Source organism: Lasioglossum baleicum, chromosome 9 (assembly GCF_051020765.1).
Source record: "Lasioglossum baleicum chromosome 9, iyLasBale1, whole genome shotgun sequence".
Classification (NCBI taxonomy): domain Eukaryota; kingdom Metazoa; phylum Arthropoda; class Insecta; order Hymenoptera; family Halictidae; genus Lasioglossum; species Lasioglossum baleicum.
In genome coordinates this window covers 1928025-1946688 of record NC_134937.1, presented here as the reverse complement: position 1 = coordinate 1946688, position 18664 = coordinate 1928025, and the positions used below count along the sequence as shown (strand labels likewise).

Below are 18664 nucleotides of genomic sequence, written 5' to 3'. Positions count from 1 at the left end.
CGAAAGATGAATATCATGAATTTACAAGTGCATATTAGAACTAGTAAAACGATGTGCAGATCAAATCAGTGAGAAATGTACCAAATTGTTTTGGAGAAAATCGTACATGCCCAATTACAAGTAAAATCAGTCGAGAATAATCAGACATGATTTTTGTTTGATCCTCACCTTTCCCTTATTTTTATAATTCAATTTATCCCTTGACATTGAAAGATAGCAAAATGGTAACAGAACTTATATGATCGAAAGATGAATCATGAACTTACAATTGTATATTAAAACTAGTATGCAGAACTCGATATGCAGATCGAATCAGTGAGAAATATACCAAATTAATGCAGAAACAGGATGGGGGTTACGGGGGTAGCTTGACGTAAGTAGTCAACTTTTGGGAATTTATTGCAAGTAATCGATTGAAGCAATCTTTCTGAAATTGTAGGGCTATTTTACCACACTATTGAGCTAACCAAGAGAATTTTCTCAGCCAAAAAAGCTATGCATACTGAAGTTATAACAGCTTATGTGCCCGTCTGTAGCTAAGAATCGTCAGATGAGGAGAGGTAGCCGAATTGAGGGGAAATGTTAGAACGCGTCACGTGACCGGGCCGTGGATGCGTGGGGAATAGCGTCGCGGAAGGGGAAGGTACAGTGGGGACAGGAGTCTTAATCCTAATCCTACTGTAGCTTATTTCGCGCCCTGCGATGTAGCACCTGTTGTGTTATCAGTTGTGTTAACCAACCATCATTGTGTTAACGATGTTATCCCCAAAAACCGTATTCCTTTACTTTATCAGTATGTTCCCAGCATAGCCCTACTTTTATTGAAGTGGCAAGAAAGTAATCTCGGTATTTTAAGATGAGATAATAACCGAATTTCTTTATTCAAACGATGAACTTTAATCAATAAAATATTTGGGTAAACTTTACTTTACCGGACTCAAAATTAGTACCTTTCTCCTACGAATTATGACGTATTTGGTATGTAATCTAGTAGATTTGTACCCGGCGCGGATGCAGATCAAAGATTCGATCCTCTAGGATCAATAGTTGAGGAGCTATGGTCGCTCAAAGTTGAGCAATTTGACAGGTAAGGGCGCCGCCATATTGGTTTGTAGTGACGACCGCGAGCCATTTACCTTGCCGCCCTATCTCTCGACCTAATTCTAACCAACTCGGTAAGCGGCGCGCGACCGTCACTACAAACAAATATGGCGGCGCCCTGACCTGTCAAAAGCACTGCAGATTGCTCAACTTTAAGCAAGCATAACTCCTGAACCATTGATCCTATAGGATCGAAACTTCGATCTGCAGTCGTCCCGGGTACAAATCTACTGGATTACATACCAAATACATCATAATTCGTAGGAGAAAGGCACAAATTTTGAGTCCGGTAAAGTAAAGAGCAGCCAAATATTTTCTTATTTATTTCTTTTGACTAAAGATCATCGAACAAAAGGGAAAATATCTTATTCATTAAAGTTAATTGCTGCAATAAAAAAATTGGGCTCTCTTGGGCTCTCGAAACCATCTTGCCAACCGAATAGATTAAACTAACCTAACTCCTGCTTCAATGGCACGATCGGTCTCGATTTTCTCGAGAACGGGGCGTCGAGCAAGAATACATTGTTCGTTTTTTATACCGTATTCGTCCACGTAGAATCGTCGGGCGGTGCCACAATTTCGAAGACACCGTGTAGTGAGGTCCAGTGGAAACTTGAACGAGAATCAACGTCCCTCGGCTATACGCGGCGCGGTCGGCGCGCATATTATGTTGGCGCTGCAGTCGCCGACCAAACTCAAAGCTCCTTACTTGGGAATTACCTTCTTCTTATTGGCTTAGGTAGCATTCATACCACCACGTCGGCTCGGCCCGGCCCCGTGCTCCACGATTTCTAAGGCCTGCCGGGAATAAAACACCGGGCGAAATGTTTAAACGGAATGAAAAACTTTCAGCGACCCGCGCGCAGCTTGTCAGCTCTCTCCTCGACCGCCCCTTCACCCCGCTCGGCTATTTCACCGTGAAAATTCGGAAAGTTCCTTTCAAATCCTTTCGATGCTGCGGAATAAATGTATTTCGTGGCATGACGGCACTGACAATCGCCGTTCAACGAAATTTTATTTTTTCCGACGCCAATTAATCTTCCGCTATGGGAAACGTACTCTTTCTTGGGGGACGATGCAAGGAGGACGATGCTTGCCTAATTGGTTCCGGGCGGTATCATTTACAAGAGACGGGAAAATTCGTGGGAAATTGAAGGTCAACTAGGGAAATTCGTAAACCGGCGAATCCTCGAAAATTCTACATTTAAAGATGCTTAATGATTCGTTCTTATTTTTCTAATTTACTTCGTCCTTTAGAATCGATGGATAGAGATATGGTACCACGCCAATTTGGTCAAAAGATAAGTTTTATAAATCCCTTATTTGAAAATGGAAGAATAAAGGAAGTTGTGTTGTTTACAGCTAATATAACGACACGCATATATCCACTCCAAATCAGTAAAAAATGTACCAATTTGATACAAGAGAAGGATAAGGATAAAAGAGAGTCTCGGATGTAAATCGACGAAAATTACTCAATTTTTGGGAATTTATTGCAAGTAATCGATGGAAGCATGCTTTCTTAAATTTTAGGGTTTCTTTACTATACTATTGAATTAACTAACCGAATTTTTTCACTAAAAAAGAATTATGCACAAAGGAGATATTACGGCTTATAAATCTACCCGTCTAGTTCTAGCTTGCCTAGCTGCTACATTCACAGTTGGGCAAAAATTTAATCAACGATTGACGACTAAATTTCTACTTCAATCGTTAATCGCAATTAACAATTAATCTCCTAGTTTAGTCGTTAATTGCGGTTAACGATTAAATTTCTATTGTGATTTATTCCACTGTAAAAAACCGAACGAACTTATTTGCCAACCCAATACTTTAGTCGTTAATTGCGGTTAACGATTATTAATCGTCAATCTGATGATTGGTTAATGATTAACTGCTGAAATTTCGAATGAAATACGGAATCAAAACTGTATTAATATGGAAAAATTGTAAACTGAATTTAGGTGTATTGTCATTTGGTCTATATGTATATGTATACAAACTCTGTTTACGTGCTTTTATGTTTTTTTTCGATGATTTCTTTTTTTAATCGTACACATTAATCAATCAATCACGATTAAAATTTTAATCGATTAATGCAAAGTCTAGCTGCATTTCAAGTTTTCTATTAAAATTACGCAAATGAAATTTGTTATGCAACAGTACAAACACGAATAAAGAAATTAAAAACATTTTTACATTGAAAATTTTCTATGAAAATGGAAAAAATCCGTCACAGGACCGTAACACAAAAGACTATGGAAATAAATACACAGATATCGCATAACTGTTTTACTTTTAATCGTCGTTTAATATTACATAGTTAAACGATAAGCCACCGAGCATATGACCAGCAAATTTCGCTGAATGAAACGTATGTATTTAGCATTTTATTGGTCTGATACGGCAGAAACAAACAACCGTTTCAATCTCTTTCTGTTTGTAACAATGCAATTCAGTGTTTCGACAATGAACGGTTATCATAATCTGCGAGGATCAGCTGCGGCGATTGTTATGCAAGTGCCGCGGCGCGGCGCGCACAATGTGATTAATTTTTCAAAACAAAAATGTTTTGACTCTTTCGATGCGACAGCTTTTTGACCAATTCATATCTCAATTCGCTTTTATAAAAACGGTTGGGAGCTATTCTGGCGGGATTCGTTCAAGTGGTTCACGGACCTATCACAGTTGCTATCGTTAAAACTTCTATGGACCATAATTTCTGTGACGCGAAACGAAATTTGTCTATTCAATTAGCTAACATTTAGGAGCAGAAAATTGTTTCAGTATTTAGACAAATATTTCATGAGAGATACGATTATGCAAAATGAATGAATGAATTTATTGTTAAAACTATGAAACGTCGACATTTTAGTTGATCTTTGTTGCAATGTACGCACAAATTAACCAATCTGTTGAATAAACAAAAACACTTTAATGTCTAACAGAAATGAAATAATTCATTTCAGTTTGTTTATCCTTAGGACTTTTGTTGAAGATAAGAATTGTCTAAGTCGATTGTAAGATTTGGGAGCCAGATGAGAATTCTAGATCCAGATGAGAATAACTAGACTGCGGATGCATTTATGAAGAAATTGGTTGAGTGAAATAGAAAATAGTAAGGGACTAGAAAAATTTAAGAACATCGTAATGTTGTTCTTAATGTAACAAAGTCATTAAGGGAGAAAATAAATTTTTATTCGATCCCTACAATCAATGCAGAACATTTTTTAAACTGTGGTGCCCAAGGTGGTTCGGAACCCACCTTATAAAAAAACTGTAGGTCCCGCCTCAAAATAACCACAGCAGTTAAAAAAAGTGATGTAAAATATATATAATAAAAAAGAAAAATGCAGAACAATTTTATTTCGCATAAAGATCCGCAGAGTCTAAATATTATATAACATTTTAAAATTCTTCTAATGTATCATATCTACAGTTCTGTTTTACGCTTTTCCATTTTAAAAACGAGTTAATTCTGCTTGAAAAGATCTTAACAATTCCAGTAAAAACCGATCTGTAAAGACTGTGAAACCGATACTACTCGGAAACGTTTGATTCTGCTAGTTGCCTGTTAAAATCACGGTCTCGCTCGGCTCTCGAGAGCCAATGTATCGCGAGAAGTATTAAAACGTTCCAGAACAGCCGGGATTATCGAAAGTATTGATCAGGAGAAGATGCCTGGTGAAAAACGAGGATTGCCGTGTCTTTGTTTGAGAATCGGTCGGCCGTGAAAATGGCGGCGATCGTTCCGACGTCTGCGGACGGTCTTCCCCAGCGCGGCGAGCGGGCTAATGACTATTGTTTAAAAATGTTCGGAACAATGAGCCGGCCGTAACCCGATCGCGGAATGCTTCAGGGGGGAAAAGGATATAATTTTCAGGAAATATTTCGTTACGGTGCATCGGGTAATTGAGTTAACTGGCCAGGAAGGCGTGCAGGCGGCGAGAAGGTAAGCCGAAGCCTGGACGAAGCCGGCTTCCAGAGGATGAGAGAGAAAGAGAGGAACATAGAGAGAGAGAGGAGCCGAGTTCGGGCCAACTTCGGATCAGGTTCGGGTCAGAAACCTGCCAGAGACGAGGCGCAGACGGGCTAGAAACGGGACTCTTCTCTCCGCTCTTCTGTCCCCGCCATTATAAAATTACGCTCCGAGACATTCTCGAGGACGCGCGACACCGCGCCGCGACGACACGAAATTTTCACCGCGACCACCCCCTCTTTGCCATAATTTCCCGCAAACTTTCCGCCCTGTACCGCGGCGCCCATGTAACTCGGTCAAACTGTCGTCGCGAAGCCATCGAGACAAAAAAGACTTTGACATGGAATCGCATGGTTTCACAATGTTCGAAGAATTCAGGGGCTCCCGAATTGATTCTAATGTTTTCCAATGTCGCTCCAGAAGAATCGAGGAGCTCTCTCGTTAACTAAATTAATGTACCATCTTGGCATCATGGAGACAAACAACAAGAATTTGACATGGAATCGCATGGTTTCACAATGTTCCAAGGATTCGGGTACTCCAGAATTGATTCTGATGTTTTCCAATGTCGCTCTAGAAGAATCGAGTAGCTCTTTCGTTAACTAAATTAATGTACCATCTCGGCATCATTAGGATTAAAAGAAGAGTTTGACATGAAATTGCATGGTTTCACAATGATCGAATTCGTTGGATCGAATTCATTGAACGAAATTGTCGTTTCTAAATGATCGAGATTAAAAGACAAGTTCGACAGCGTATAATTGTAATTAATCCTCATATCGTTCCTTAATGTCACTTTACAGCAATTAAAAGCTATTATGGTAGACAGCTTCGATATTAACTGGGTCAACCTATCATCTTAAAAGCATCGAGATAGAAAAGAAATTGTAGCAATATAAAATTGAATGGATTTCTCCACTTTTAGAAATTTCAACGTGTCTGTATCTTAACTTTAAGAGAACAGAATATCTACATTAAAATATTAATTCGCAATCAGATTCAAAAATTAAAACCATTGGCAGAACGAAAATAGTTTGATCTGAAAGTTAAAAAAGTTTCGAAAAATCATTTTCCTAATAAAAAAATTTCTTTAGTAAAATTGAAAACAAAATTGTTGTATTATTAATAGGGTCAAGCTATAAATTCGAAATCGTCGAAATTGAAAGCGCGATTTGTAATATTTTATCTCGTTTGTATTTTTGCATGTAACGCTACGACAATGAAAGAATATTATACAGCTTCATTGTTATAATTGGCCCAATCATCTCAAAAACCATCGATAATTAAAATAAGAGTTCGATGAAATAAAATCGTACGGTTTTACATGTCCTCTCGCGAGCGCTGTACCAAGGATTTTAATCTAATGTCCTTTTTTAATGTAACATCAGGGGACTTGAGCAAAATAAACAACAGCGTTATTAATTGGATCAATCATCGCGGAAACCATCGGAATTAAAAAAGAAGTTTGAGGGAATAAAATTGAATGGATTTCATTGTTAATGCAACATCAGTGGACTTCAGCGAAATAAACAACAGCGTTATTAATTGGATCAATCATCGCGAAAACCATCGAAATTGAAAAAGGAGTTTGAGGGAATAAAATCGAATGGATTTCATTGTACTCTTGGGAACGGTGATTCGGAGATTTTAAACTAATTCCAGTTCTTAATGGTGCAATTGCGGGACAGTAAATAGCTTTGTTATTAACGGGACCAGTCACTCCAATTGTATTTAATTTTCGACGAAAAACAGATGACGAAATGGTTTGTAATCCTGCAATTAAACTGTCGGCTTGAAATCGTCGAAATTAAAGGAAATGTTGATTAGCCATTAAGTAAGTGTTTTCCCAAAAGGCAGCGGTTCGTTAAATTCGATGTTTTTGAAATATTTATGAAAATGGAATACCATTTATGAAATAAGAGAAGTTTTTGACAAACCCATAGATTCCCCGAATATCATGTTATGTGTTACGACTTTAAATAACAACGTATATAAAATTCATTCGACTGCTCTGATCTCATAAAACAGCAGAATTCCGTATTTCATTTAGACCCGCTGACTTGGTTTTTACATTCGCGATATTTCATCCGTGTCGAACTTCAAAATTGCTTCGGCTTCGTATATATAAACATCCATAGTTCATAATTTCCGTAAAAGTGCCCAGTGTTAGATTTAAAAGCGGCGATGATTAAACGCGCCGAATCGAGCTCGTAAATCACACCGTCATTACTCCCGTTGTCTTATATATCTGTTATTTTTATATTTATTTGAACGACGAGTGCGGAATAAAGATGATTTATTGTTTTTATCGGTCTAATAAACGAGACGGGGGTCGTCGGACGACAGCGAGCATAAAAGACGTCGAATACCTTTTTCGTTACTGAAACACGTTCATTTGTGAAACCGATAAAAGAATTAATTCGATCAAGAAAGAGAGAGAGGAATAAAACAAAGTTCACAGTACCGTTCGAGGAGGAATTTTTAACATTGAACCAAATGAGTGAGAATCGTAAAATAATAGTGAAGGAAAATTTAAAAATACAATACTTATGTCAGTTATGCAGCTAAAAATTTTATGGAAAATGTCAATTTTCTTTATGTTATTTCTAGAGGCTCGGATACAAAATTTTAGCGAATTTTGCTATTTATTCCTCGCAACTCTGGCCAATTGCAATTTTCTAAAATAATATAGTGAGGGAAAATTTTTAAATATTCTGCTTGTGAAAATGTGTTTTCTTTATCTTATTCCACGACACAAAATTGATTAAAGTTTGCTATTTATTCTTCGCAACTCTGACCAATTGCAATTCTCTGAAGAAAATCGTCAACTAATCGTTCCAGCATCTAAAAAGATCTCAAATCCTTTAGACCGACTTTAAACAAGATATTTTTATTCCATTTCCGTTTTTTATTTCACACGATCCTGTGTGAAATCGGATTGTCGCGTTTTAAAATGGAACAATAAAGAGCGAGCGTCAAGATTAGAGGTTGGAAACCGTCGATATCTTCAATTGTCGAAGAATTATGGCGAGAGCAATCCCCGTGGTAGTGTACAGCGCGCACGCACGCCGCGAGCATAATAGCGGTTTTACGTTGACTTTAATCATGAAAATTTAAATCAAGTTGAGCCTAATTTATGACGCTTTAAATTAAAGATAGCTGACGGCGTCGGGGCCATTGTAAATTGGACTTAGCCCCGTTCGGAATCCGCGATGCGCGCACAGACTCTCCGGTTCGGTTATTGTTGCGCTGTCCGTTGATAAACGTTAACCGGCCACGTCGCCGTCGCTAATGAGATCAAGGCATGCCCCATCGATATACGATGCGCGACCGATTTTATCAGCAGCTCGGAAATTGATGGGTACGCGTGTACCAAGAAATTCGACGGTTAATCGTCTACGACCGAACCTTTTCGTCGTGCGCTGATTAATTAACTATAATTACTTAATTATCGGCCGTGGATCGTATGACGGAAATCGTACGGCGAATATCGAACGAAAGAAATTTTCGCGTGGGTCTTCTTCATCGTCCATATTGGATATCCGACGTGGAACGTATCGGCGAACTGAAATCGACTACATTTTTAGGGGAGGAATCGCTTCAAAGGATTTCGGAAATTGGAGCATCGATTCGGGGACGCGCCACAAATTTTTCTTGCAGTTAATTAATATTGTTAACACGTTGACTGCCAGTTACAACCTCGGGAAAGCCCAACAAAGCCAAAGTGATTTAATTAACGAGGCCGAAACTGGAAATACGACATTTCTCGTAGCGATTATTTCCTTAATCCTGATATAGTGCAGTCAAAGTTAGTGTTACTCACATACAGTGAGTGTACAAAGTATTCGCGTACACCTTGTAAAAACCAATAACTTTTTTATAATTGTATCAAGCGACCTGATTTTTTATAATCAATTAGAAGCATTGGTTTACGAAATGATATGCAAAAGAGATTTTCCAAAGATTATAATTTACGAGGTTACATGAGAAAATAAAAAAGGCATTTTTTAAAGCTTTTTATTTGGGTCCTTAATGAAAATTTAAAATATATATGTTTTGTAGATCTATGTTATATTTATACAAATGTTGAAAATTTCACCGAAATCCATTGACGCAGGAAACAACGACACTAGTCGAAAGATGGACGATTCTGTGGATTTTAAGCAGACACTGATCAAAAACTCGTGTAAAACTACGATTTTCACCATTTTTAACCGCTTGTAGCTCGTATGCATGTTAATCTCAAGGAAATTTTCAGCATATGTACAACTAACATAGATCTACAAAACATATATTTTAAGTTTTCATTAAGGACCCAAATAAAAAAGTTTTAAAAAATGCCTTTTCTATTTTTGCATGTAACCTTCTACATTATAATTTTTGGAAAATCTTTTTTGCATATCATTTCGTAAACCAATGCTTCTAATTGATTATAAAGAAAACAGGTCGTTTCGTACAATTATAAAAAAGTTATTAGTTTTTAAAAGGTGTACGAATACTTTGTACACCCCTTGTATGTGTAAATTTGATGAAGCTCCGTGAATTTACTTAAGGGTTGCACAAGTTCGCGATAGGAGAAGTAATTAAGTTGCGGATGTTTCTGCGATCGCAGCAATGTTCGAATGTGCAGAATAGTAAAACGGCTAAAGAGAATAACCAACATTTTTATATTACTGTAAATACGTTTTATCAGTCCAGATGAAAGTGCGGAAGCTGGAAATTGCACGAATATCCGCGGTCTAAAGATAATAGTCTGGTACACCACAGTTACCGGTTTTGATGCACGATGTTGTTTTCATAATATTCCAACTTATGGTACGTGTATAATTTGAATATCAACAAACGTTGCTGCAACTTGCAGTTTCTGTTTACCCGATAAAATCTAGCAGTTAGCACACCAAAGGTTTCACTTATTCCGATGAAAACGAGACATCGCAGAAACATCTGCAGTCTAGTAAGTATATAGTCTTATTGTTAAACAGTTTCTCAATTACCTTTTCAATGCGTTGGTCGCCGAAGTACCGCCCGAAAGTATCCAACAAAATCAACGTAATTCCTCCAATCAAATCGGACCTGGAATATAAAAATTAGTTCGTTAGTTTCTGTGAGATAATAAATCTATCATAGTGAAAATCAAATCAAATTTCATTCAATCAAGGGAACCTGTTAACGCTAAGAGCACTTTTATGTTTGAATGGAATTTTTCGAAACCAGAAACTTTCTTCTGGACCCGAAAAATTTATCAATTTATTACGACCGCGTAAAAATAATTCGTTTTAGATTTCAGGAATAATTATCCAAACTGACCTGGATGCTCGTCGGGCATTGGAAAAATAATTTGTACATAAAACCAAAAGCGGAAGAATTCAGTCACCGAGTATTTTCAATTACCTTGGTCAATTAGCTTTGTTTTACTGTGAAATGAAGCAGTATGTCATCACAGAAACGTCAATGTAGAACAAAGGATACGAATAATTTCATACAATCCTTTCCCAACCGGATGCATAAAATCCGTGTTCCGAAACTGTCTAACAATTTACGGCTTTGTCGGAGGATTCGATACAAACATAATACGTCCGATTTTTCGCAAATGGAAGTTTTGCATGGTTCCGCTGTTCCGAGCGACGAGCAACGAACGGACTTCCCGTGACTGGTCCGTTGATATACCATCCGAGCCCACGTGCCGGCGTTCATAAAAATGTTAATTAAAGTCCGTTCGCCGCGAGCGAGCCCTAGAACGTCGTTTTCCCGTCGAACGAGACGAAGACTGCGGCTTGGCGGACCGCGTCCGTAAGAAATTATTAATTACACCTATCGGCGTGGCTGGCATCAGCGTCGACCTGTAATCGACGATAACCCGTGCCCGGAGCCTGATCGACGGTAATTTATGGCCGCCTAATGTAACCCGATATATTTCTTATCGAACCCTAAACGCGAGCAACCCTTCCCCGGGTCGAGGGGCCAGGAAGCTACGCCCCCGATCCTCTTTCTCCGCTGGCTGGCCTTAATATTCTAACGCGCGGGAGAGCCTATCTTTCCAGAAAGCTCCGGATATCGTGCGAGTAGGCTAGCATAAGGAGACTGTATAGAATGGAGGCCGACGAGAGGGACGAGCATTCAGGTACGAAAAAAAGAAAGAAAACGGGACACGGTAGACCAGGTAAGCTGAGGAGGAGAGGAAGAGGCCGAGGAAACAGGAACCGAGTCGGTGCTGCGGTGGAGAGCAACAGAGAGCCAAAGAGTTCAGAAGGAGAGGAGGACGGGAGAGAGAGAGAGAGGGCAGAAGGTGAGACGACCAGAAACAAGAAAGAAAAGGACGAGAGCGAAGGCGGATGCGCAGGTGAGCTCGGGATACGAATAAGGGTCAAACGAAAGCGAGTTATTGGGCAGCAGGGCCAGGAAAAGGGGCGAGACCGTGAACGAGACAAACAAGCGAGAGCAGACCTGCCGTGGAAATTTGAACGCGTTTCTGTTTCTATGGGTCGGTGGGCTCTCACTTTTAATTAATAGACTGCGTGCTAGTCATTGCAAGATCTTGTGCACTTATGACAAAAATGGATGCGTACCATTTAAAGCGGTGGACATATTAAAAGGATTGAAGACATCAGTGTATCAGTTTCAGCTTACCAAGATAATTAAAAGAAGAAAGACATTTTCGTTTTGAACATTGTTCATTTCACACATATGTCTTCGATCCTTTTAATATGTCCACTGCTTTAAATGGTTCGTATCCATTTTTGTCCACAAGTGCATAAAATCCGCAATACATATACATATTGAAGAATGGATGTTTTTGTAACAATGTGTTCTGCGTACTGGTTGAAAGAGTTGACTGTGAATTTCAATGCAAAATGAAAAGACGAAACTCGTGCGAACACGTAAGGAATAACAAGTAGAGAATTGAAATAACAAAAATTGTATTCCAAATTGAAAAAATACAAGTTTTGTAGATTTGTGTCAGCCGTATCAAAAGAATTTCGTCTGCGAATAAATCTACGATTGATTTATATTCACCTTTATATTAAAGTTTGATGTGGCAAGAACAAGATGAAAGAAAAATGTATAAAAAAACTTTTTAAAAACCACGCTTATATTAAAGTGCACTAAAAGGGAGAAAATAATTTTTTTAGACATTAGCGACAATAAATAAAAGCGTGGAACGTTAAACTACATATATTGATGCAATCTTCGTGGGTGCGCTCCACGCTTTTATTTATTGTCGCCAATGTCTAAAAAAATTATTTTCTCCTTTTCAGTGCACGTTAATATAAGCGTGGTTTTTAAAAAGTTTTTTTATATATCTTTTTATTTTCTACTTTTTAGAGAGTAGTCTACATATCTTGTAATCTATTTTAATTACCACATCAATCTGTAAATTCAACCATCTTTCGTAAAAGGAAAAATATTGTGTCATGTGGCGGCTGCAAATCGAAGTTTCCATTCTGTAGGATCAAGATCTAATCAGGAGCTATTGCAGTGTTTTTGACAGGTAAGGGCGCCGCCATATTGGTTTGTAGTGATGACCGCGGGCCGCTTACCGAGCAGAATCGCCGGTCCTTGTCGCCCTCCACCCCGACCTAATCCTAACCAACTCGGTAAGTAAACTGAGCTCCTTCGATGCGAAGTGGGCCAGTGGAGTGGGGATGAGTCGGAGGGGGAACACGTAGTGGAGTAGGGAGCGCTGGCCGCGATGACGTACTATCGAGCGTCGTGCGGCGAGGTGTGACGGTTAATATTAAAATTTTCCTTTTCTCCTAGACGCACAGTTTTTTTTTTAAATTTGTTTTTTAACATTGCATTGTCACCCAGTTCGGAGCTATGTTTAAAGTTTCAAGTCTCTAGCTCATCGGGAAGTGGTTTAAAATTCGATTACAAGATTTGACGCATACAACGACGACAACTCGGCAAGATAATATAAGCGTGGTAATAAAAAATACAGAAGAGGTAAGAAAACATGTAAATGTATGCAACATGGATTAATAAAGCTAGTGATCACACATGTCTCCAGAGGATGAAGCTGAGGAACAGTCTGACACTTCGCATCCGAATACGATAAAGGAAATACCAGAAGAAAGAAGGTCAGGGGGCGAGTTAGAGTGGCCGAGGGTGTTGAAACAAAGCTGAAAGAGGGGAGAGAGAAAAGAGGAAAAGTAAACCGAAGAGCAAAGACTAACAGCAGGATAAATCTAGGGTGGAAGTATTAACAACAAGGTTGAGATAGGACGGCATACTGATGCCAAAGGAAAGTAGTTCCAACTTGAATGTCAGCCTTAGCTTTGGCTTCAGTTTTAATGGAGACGGTGGAAATGTTTTTCCCAGTATTCATGCTTTTACTACACGGAGATATCCTCCGATATGTAACGGAATTCTCGCCCGCAAAGAACCGGGAAAGTAGAAGATTTGAACTCAAAGATTTTCTTCGGAACAGATCCACTGTAAATGTACGTACAACGCGATTGACTGGTAAATGTAAGAAAAGCTCAGCTGTAGACCCTCGGATTTCCCTGCGTTTATAGAAACTGCAACTGAATAAAGTGCAGCGAAATAAAGATTTTAATAACGACGAACGCGCATTTTCGTCCGACTGTCTCAGTTACCTGAAACGTGTGTGTTCAATTTCTACTTTCGCTAATTATCCTCGCAAAAGACTGGCATTCGCTGATTCGAGCATATCACGTTCTTTTGATGAATTTTGTTATCAGGTCTTGTTCATGCATTTTTCGAATTTTCCGACGCCAGGAGTGGAGCTGGTAATTTTTTACTGCTTGACAAGCTTCCAAATTGGGATCATTAACATTTTAAATTCGCGACATTATAATCTTGATTATTTGACTGGAACGTCGGCCTAGTGCCAATTTTAAACTTGTAATTTTTTACGAGCTCACGCTTTAAGCCGTACCTTTTTGAAGCAATTAGGTCCTCGCAAAAGGGCGGAACACGCTGTGCCTATTGCGACAGAGAGAAGTCAATTTGCTAAATAAACGCTTACTTATTGGAAGTTCATTTATTCCGGTGCATTATTTATTGTTCGATTTAGTAGGAATGTTATAAGTATGAAGAAAATGTATTTATCCAGGCCTTTAGCGACTTTCACTGTGATATGTGTCCGTAGAAATACAGTGACCAAAATAATGTCAGGTTTACTTTATTTTTATACGAGAATAAATGTGTTTTGTGTCTTAATATTCCGAATTTTAGTTATCAGCAAGTTATTATTTATACTGCAATTAGTAACACACATAATTTGTTTACATAATATACTAATTATTAATATGGTTAACAAACAATTATAAAATTGTGAATTTATGTGCGAAATTAATATTGTAGGTAATCGATTCTCATTTGTTTCTGATGGTTTCAATTATTCTGTGCGTTTAATGTATTAATTTTTAAAGCGTTTCTGTTCCGATTTCAGACCAGGCTTCTCCGATCCCATTTTTTAAGTGATTTACACTAGAGTGTTGTTTCCTGTTAGTGTAAACTGTGCGAGCTAAAATGCCTCAAAGGTTTTCAATTGTATTCAATTAAGGTCTGGACATGTTGATGGCCAGGCAAGACCTCCACTTTTGCTGCTTCACAGTATTTTGTAATTAATTCTACAAGATAAATTGGAGCGAGTTGGCACAGTGGGCCAATCGGCAGTTGGCGCGCCGCGCTGCGCCGGGCCGGGCCGACTCACAGTGGTCCCAAATCGCGAAAAACCGGCCAAAACCTCTAAACGTACTTGAATGCACCCAAAAATTCGTACTCGGGGGTTTTCGGGGTCGCTGATTACGAATATGAAGTTTAAATTCCAAAAAACAAAATGGCGGATCCAATGTAGCGGACATATACATTAAAAAATGGTTAGAGCTGCTTGGAAACTGATGTTTTTGGGGTCTTTGGGGTCACTGATTACGAATATGAACTCGAAAATTTGAAAAACAGAATGGCCGATTAAAATTTAGACAACAATTCGCACTAAATGTGTTTTGAGATAAAAGGTAAAAATGTATAAATGACAAACAAAATTGCACTTTGTATATCAAGAATTAGTATAATTGTTAATTATGTGCGTAAGATTTAATCATCCGAATCGTTTTTCATTACTAAAAGTTGTAAAATCGCATTTTAAAATCCATAGAAATGAAACAAAGTTTACCCTCGTATGAGCAAACAGGAGACTATTGGAGGTTGGTTTTTATAAATTTTGAAAGATAAACGTATTACCAACACGTCGGAAAAAGAATTTTGGTGCGACAACGTGGGACTTTTAACTTATGTCTACGTTTCTACAATACGCGCATCAAGTTTTACCTTCTACGTTCTCCAAAGAATATATAGCCATCGTGTAACGTAATGACTAACAATTTTTGAGATACAAAAACAGGTAAACATTCTACTTACTTCCAGGAACAGCATCCATTTTGCAGAATTGAAATTGATGCGCTATTTTGAAAGTTATGCACTTTAGAAGGGGGCGTTCAATTTCCTACTAATGCACGCGACAAATGCTCATCAAACGAAGGCTAACTTTGAACTGACTGCAGAACCGTACCATAAACTTTTTACCTTTTTCCTTGGTGGCACACACATTCAGAGGTCATAACATCACTTTACCCAACCTTAGAATTACAAACACCTAGGAGAAAGTTCATTTTTGAGGTCTTGGCCGTGTTTTTCGTTAATAACTCCTACACAAAGCCGCGGATAACATTTTAGCAAAGGAAAAGGTCTCAGGAACCTCCCATTTCCGGGACGTTCAGGAATTTCGGGATATCCTGTAGACAAACACTACTCAAACCACAACGCTACCTCCTCCACAATTGCAGCTCATTCTGATATGTTTTTGTTTATGCAAATCGTGTCAATAGTAATAAATAAGACCGCTTCCTAAATGGACCCAAGTATTGCCATCTAAATAATTATTAAAGTCTTTCGTTCAGAGAGTTTAACACCTTTCGACCAAAGTCGCCATGTTGGACCTACTATTTCTCAGGTGTCGGTGACCTGGCACACCTCTATCCTGAATTGTACGACTCCGACAATCTCGGTGAACATTAATATTGTAGTATCCTCGCATCCCCAGTCGAAGGAGCGGTGCCCTCGTAGGTTTCCAGGCGAAGGGCAACGAGAATTCGCATAAAAATCGGTGGTTACGTGCAGAGGAAAGTTGTCGGGCAGCAAACAGCAGGGTTCGGAGTGACGAGGATTCGGTGGTCGGGGTGCTGGACTATCGGAAGGGCAAAATAAGAAGAACAAGGGAGAACGGACAGAAGAGATACGGCGGCTGCCGATACGGCCGCGACTCGTCTTCTCGTACTACAGACGTACACCGGGTTTACTTTAGATCCGCAGTGCATACAGAGCGCAGACAGGTTTTATTAACCCCCTCGACCACTCCGCGGACGTGTACCCCGGATATATGCGCTTTCCCTACGAGTTGCTTCCTCGATGTTCAAGCGAAAGCTGGGTATACTCGCGGCGATCGATCCTTGGCACGATGCCACCGATGTTTCTTCTCCTTCTTCTCCGCTCATTCTCTCCCTCTCTTCTCTCTCTCTCTCTCTTTTTCTCTCGAGCGTCTTCTCCCATCCTTTCCTATCGTGTTCTCCCGTCCCCTCTTTTCTCTCCTCCTAGACCCATCCTTCTTCTCCTCTCTTCTTTCCGTTCGTCGCGGGATCTCCACGCATTCCTTTCCCACGAGCTATGAATTTGCTTTCGATGATATTGTTCTAGCGTCGCCTGCACGCTCCCGATAAAAATCTAGGATCGTTCGCGGGGAACAGCCGGGCATTATGGTAACCGTTCACGATACCGGCCTCGAAAACTGAATTTTAACGAGGAATTTAGGAGGACGAGTCGGCCACGGCCTTCGAGGCTGGTCGTAAACGTACGCGATTGAAACGCGTGGTTACGGATTTCGGGGGGAGTTGATGGAATTTCACTCGGTTACGCCCTAGATTAGATGCCATTCGGATAGAGCCCCTTGCCAATTGACACTGCATATGCTTCCTTTCTTCAAGACACATAGCTGACTCTGATACCAGGCTAAACTCGCCACCAGACTATGGATTTTTATGTAAAGTTGAAATTGAGTACAAGAAAGATTAATGTATCTCCAAGAAGTACCTTAAAAGCTGTGTGTTAAAAAGATTGACAATAAAGCTGAGAATGATCTTGAGAACGTCGATTGTCCGAGGGTTAATCATTAGGAATGATGAATTAGTAAAAACGATCCGTATCTGCTAAACATGCCTACAACATCCACGAAAATCTACAGCTACAATATCGTCTAACATGTCGGATTTCAAATTACATATTTGTAATTTGATCGTTTAAATAGTTCTTCGACGATCGATTCACGATCAAGCATATTGCGCAACAATTATTGTTTGAAAATTGTATATTGTATATGTTATACACAAATAGACCGTGTGCTCTCTTTGTGAGAGGATTCGGGGGATAATGGAACCACTGACTGGATCTCGTCGACTGTCAATCAGCTAATTACGCTCGATATTCTGGATTATCCAGCCGCCATAGCTAATCGACGACTCTCAGGACATTTCGTCGAAGCAGAGCTAACGTCGAATCGAAAATCCCATTTGCAGAGATTAGAATTCTGTGGCTGCAAATGACGCAGATCACCCGAACCTCGAATTCCATCCTAATCTCGACAAATGATGAAATATAATTTTGAAACAAATTGTAACGATATCATTTTTATGTCTCGTCGTCTTCAAGTTAATAAATGTATACAGTGCGTCCCAGTTAACTTGACCACCTTAAATATCTTTGTTGTTTTTAAATACATATATGTACGTCAAATGTCTGAAGGGTCACCTTCATTTGTTTAAATGGAACGAGGTATTTTTTAATACATCAATCGATGCAGCTGGACATTCGTTATAAAAAAGTACTAACCTATGTATGTATGTTGTACTAAGTATGTACTAAGACATTAGCTTATTTAATAGTTTATTTACTAGTGTAACGTCTTGCTACGACAGTAATGGTTTTTTTAGAGTTATTTAAATTGAAATATCTCCTGAACTACTAACTTTTCGACATACACAGGTTAGTACCTTTTTATAACGAATGTCCAGCTGCATCGATTCATGTATTGAAAAATACCTCATTCCATTAAAAAAAAACAGAGTTGACCTTCATATCTCCTTGACGTCTTCACCTATAAAAAAATTAATGACATCAGATTACGAGCGCCTCGATATCAAGTAAGTTTGGTCTGATGCATTTTTTTCTATCTTCAAATGCAAGCGAGTTATTCAGGTGACCTGTTTTAGGTGCCCCACTCTGTATAATAAATGGTGAATGTATTGTATATTTTTGATATAACTGTCTTGCGTAATCGTTAGATCGGATTTTATGCAGTTATAGAAACATCAATGCAATTTGAGATAGTTAAGATATTCAAAAAATTTAAATGATTAAAAATGAAGGGATGCTTCTAATAAATGGCCTTTGTGTTTCGTGCAATTGATGCAGACAATGTTTATTTCCCATGTAGATCTGCAGCCTAGTCGGTAACAGTCAATAATTGACACAATATGACCAAAGGCAGAGAATGACTTTTTACAATTC

At 38.9% G+C, this 18664-nt stretch overlaps 1 protein-coding gene across 6 annotated transcripts in view; it reads right to left on the bottom strand.

Moving 5' to 3' along the window:
• Positions 1 to 18664, bottom strand: part of LOC143211928 (uncharacterized) — a 297767-nt gene that overhangs the window by 53909 nt on the left and 225194 nt on the right. For all 6 annotated transcript variants that reach the window (XM_076430066.1, XM_076430068.1, XM_076430069.1 and 3 more), the window contains one exon: positions 10075 to 10153. The gene's annotated coding sequence lies outside the window, so the exon portion shown is untranslated. The remainder of the gene's footprint in view (positions 1 to 10074; positions 10154 to 18664) is intronic.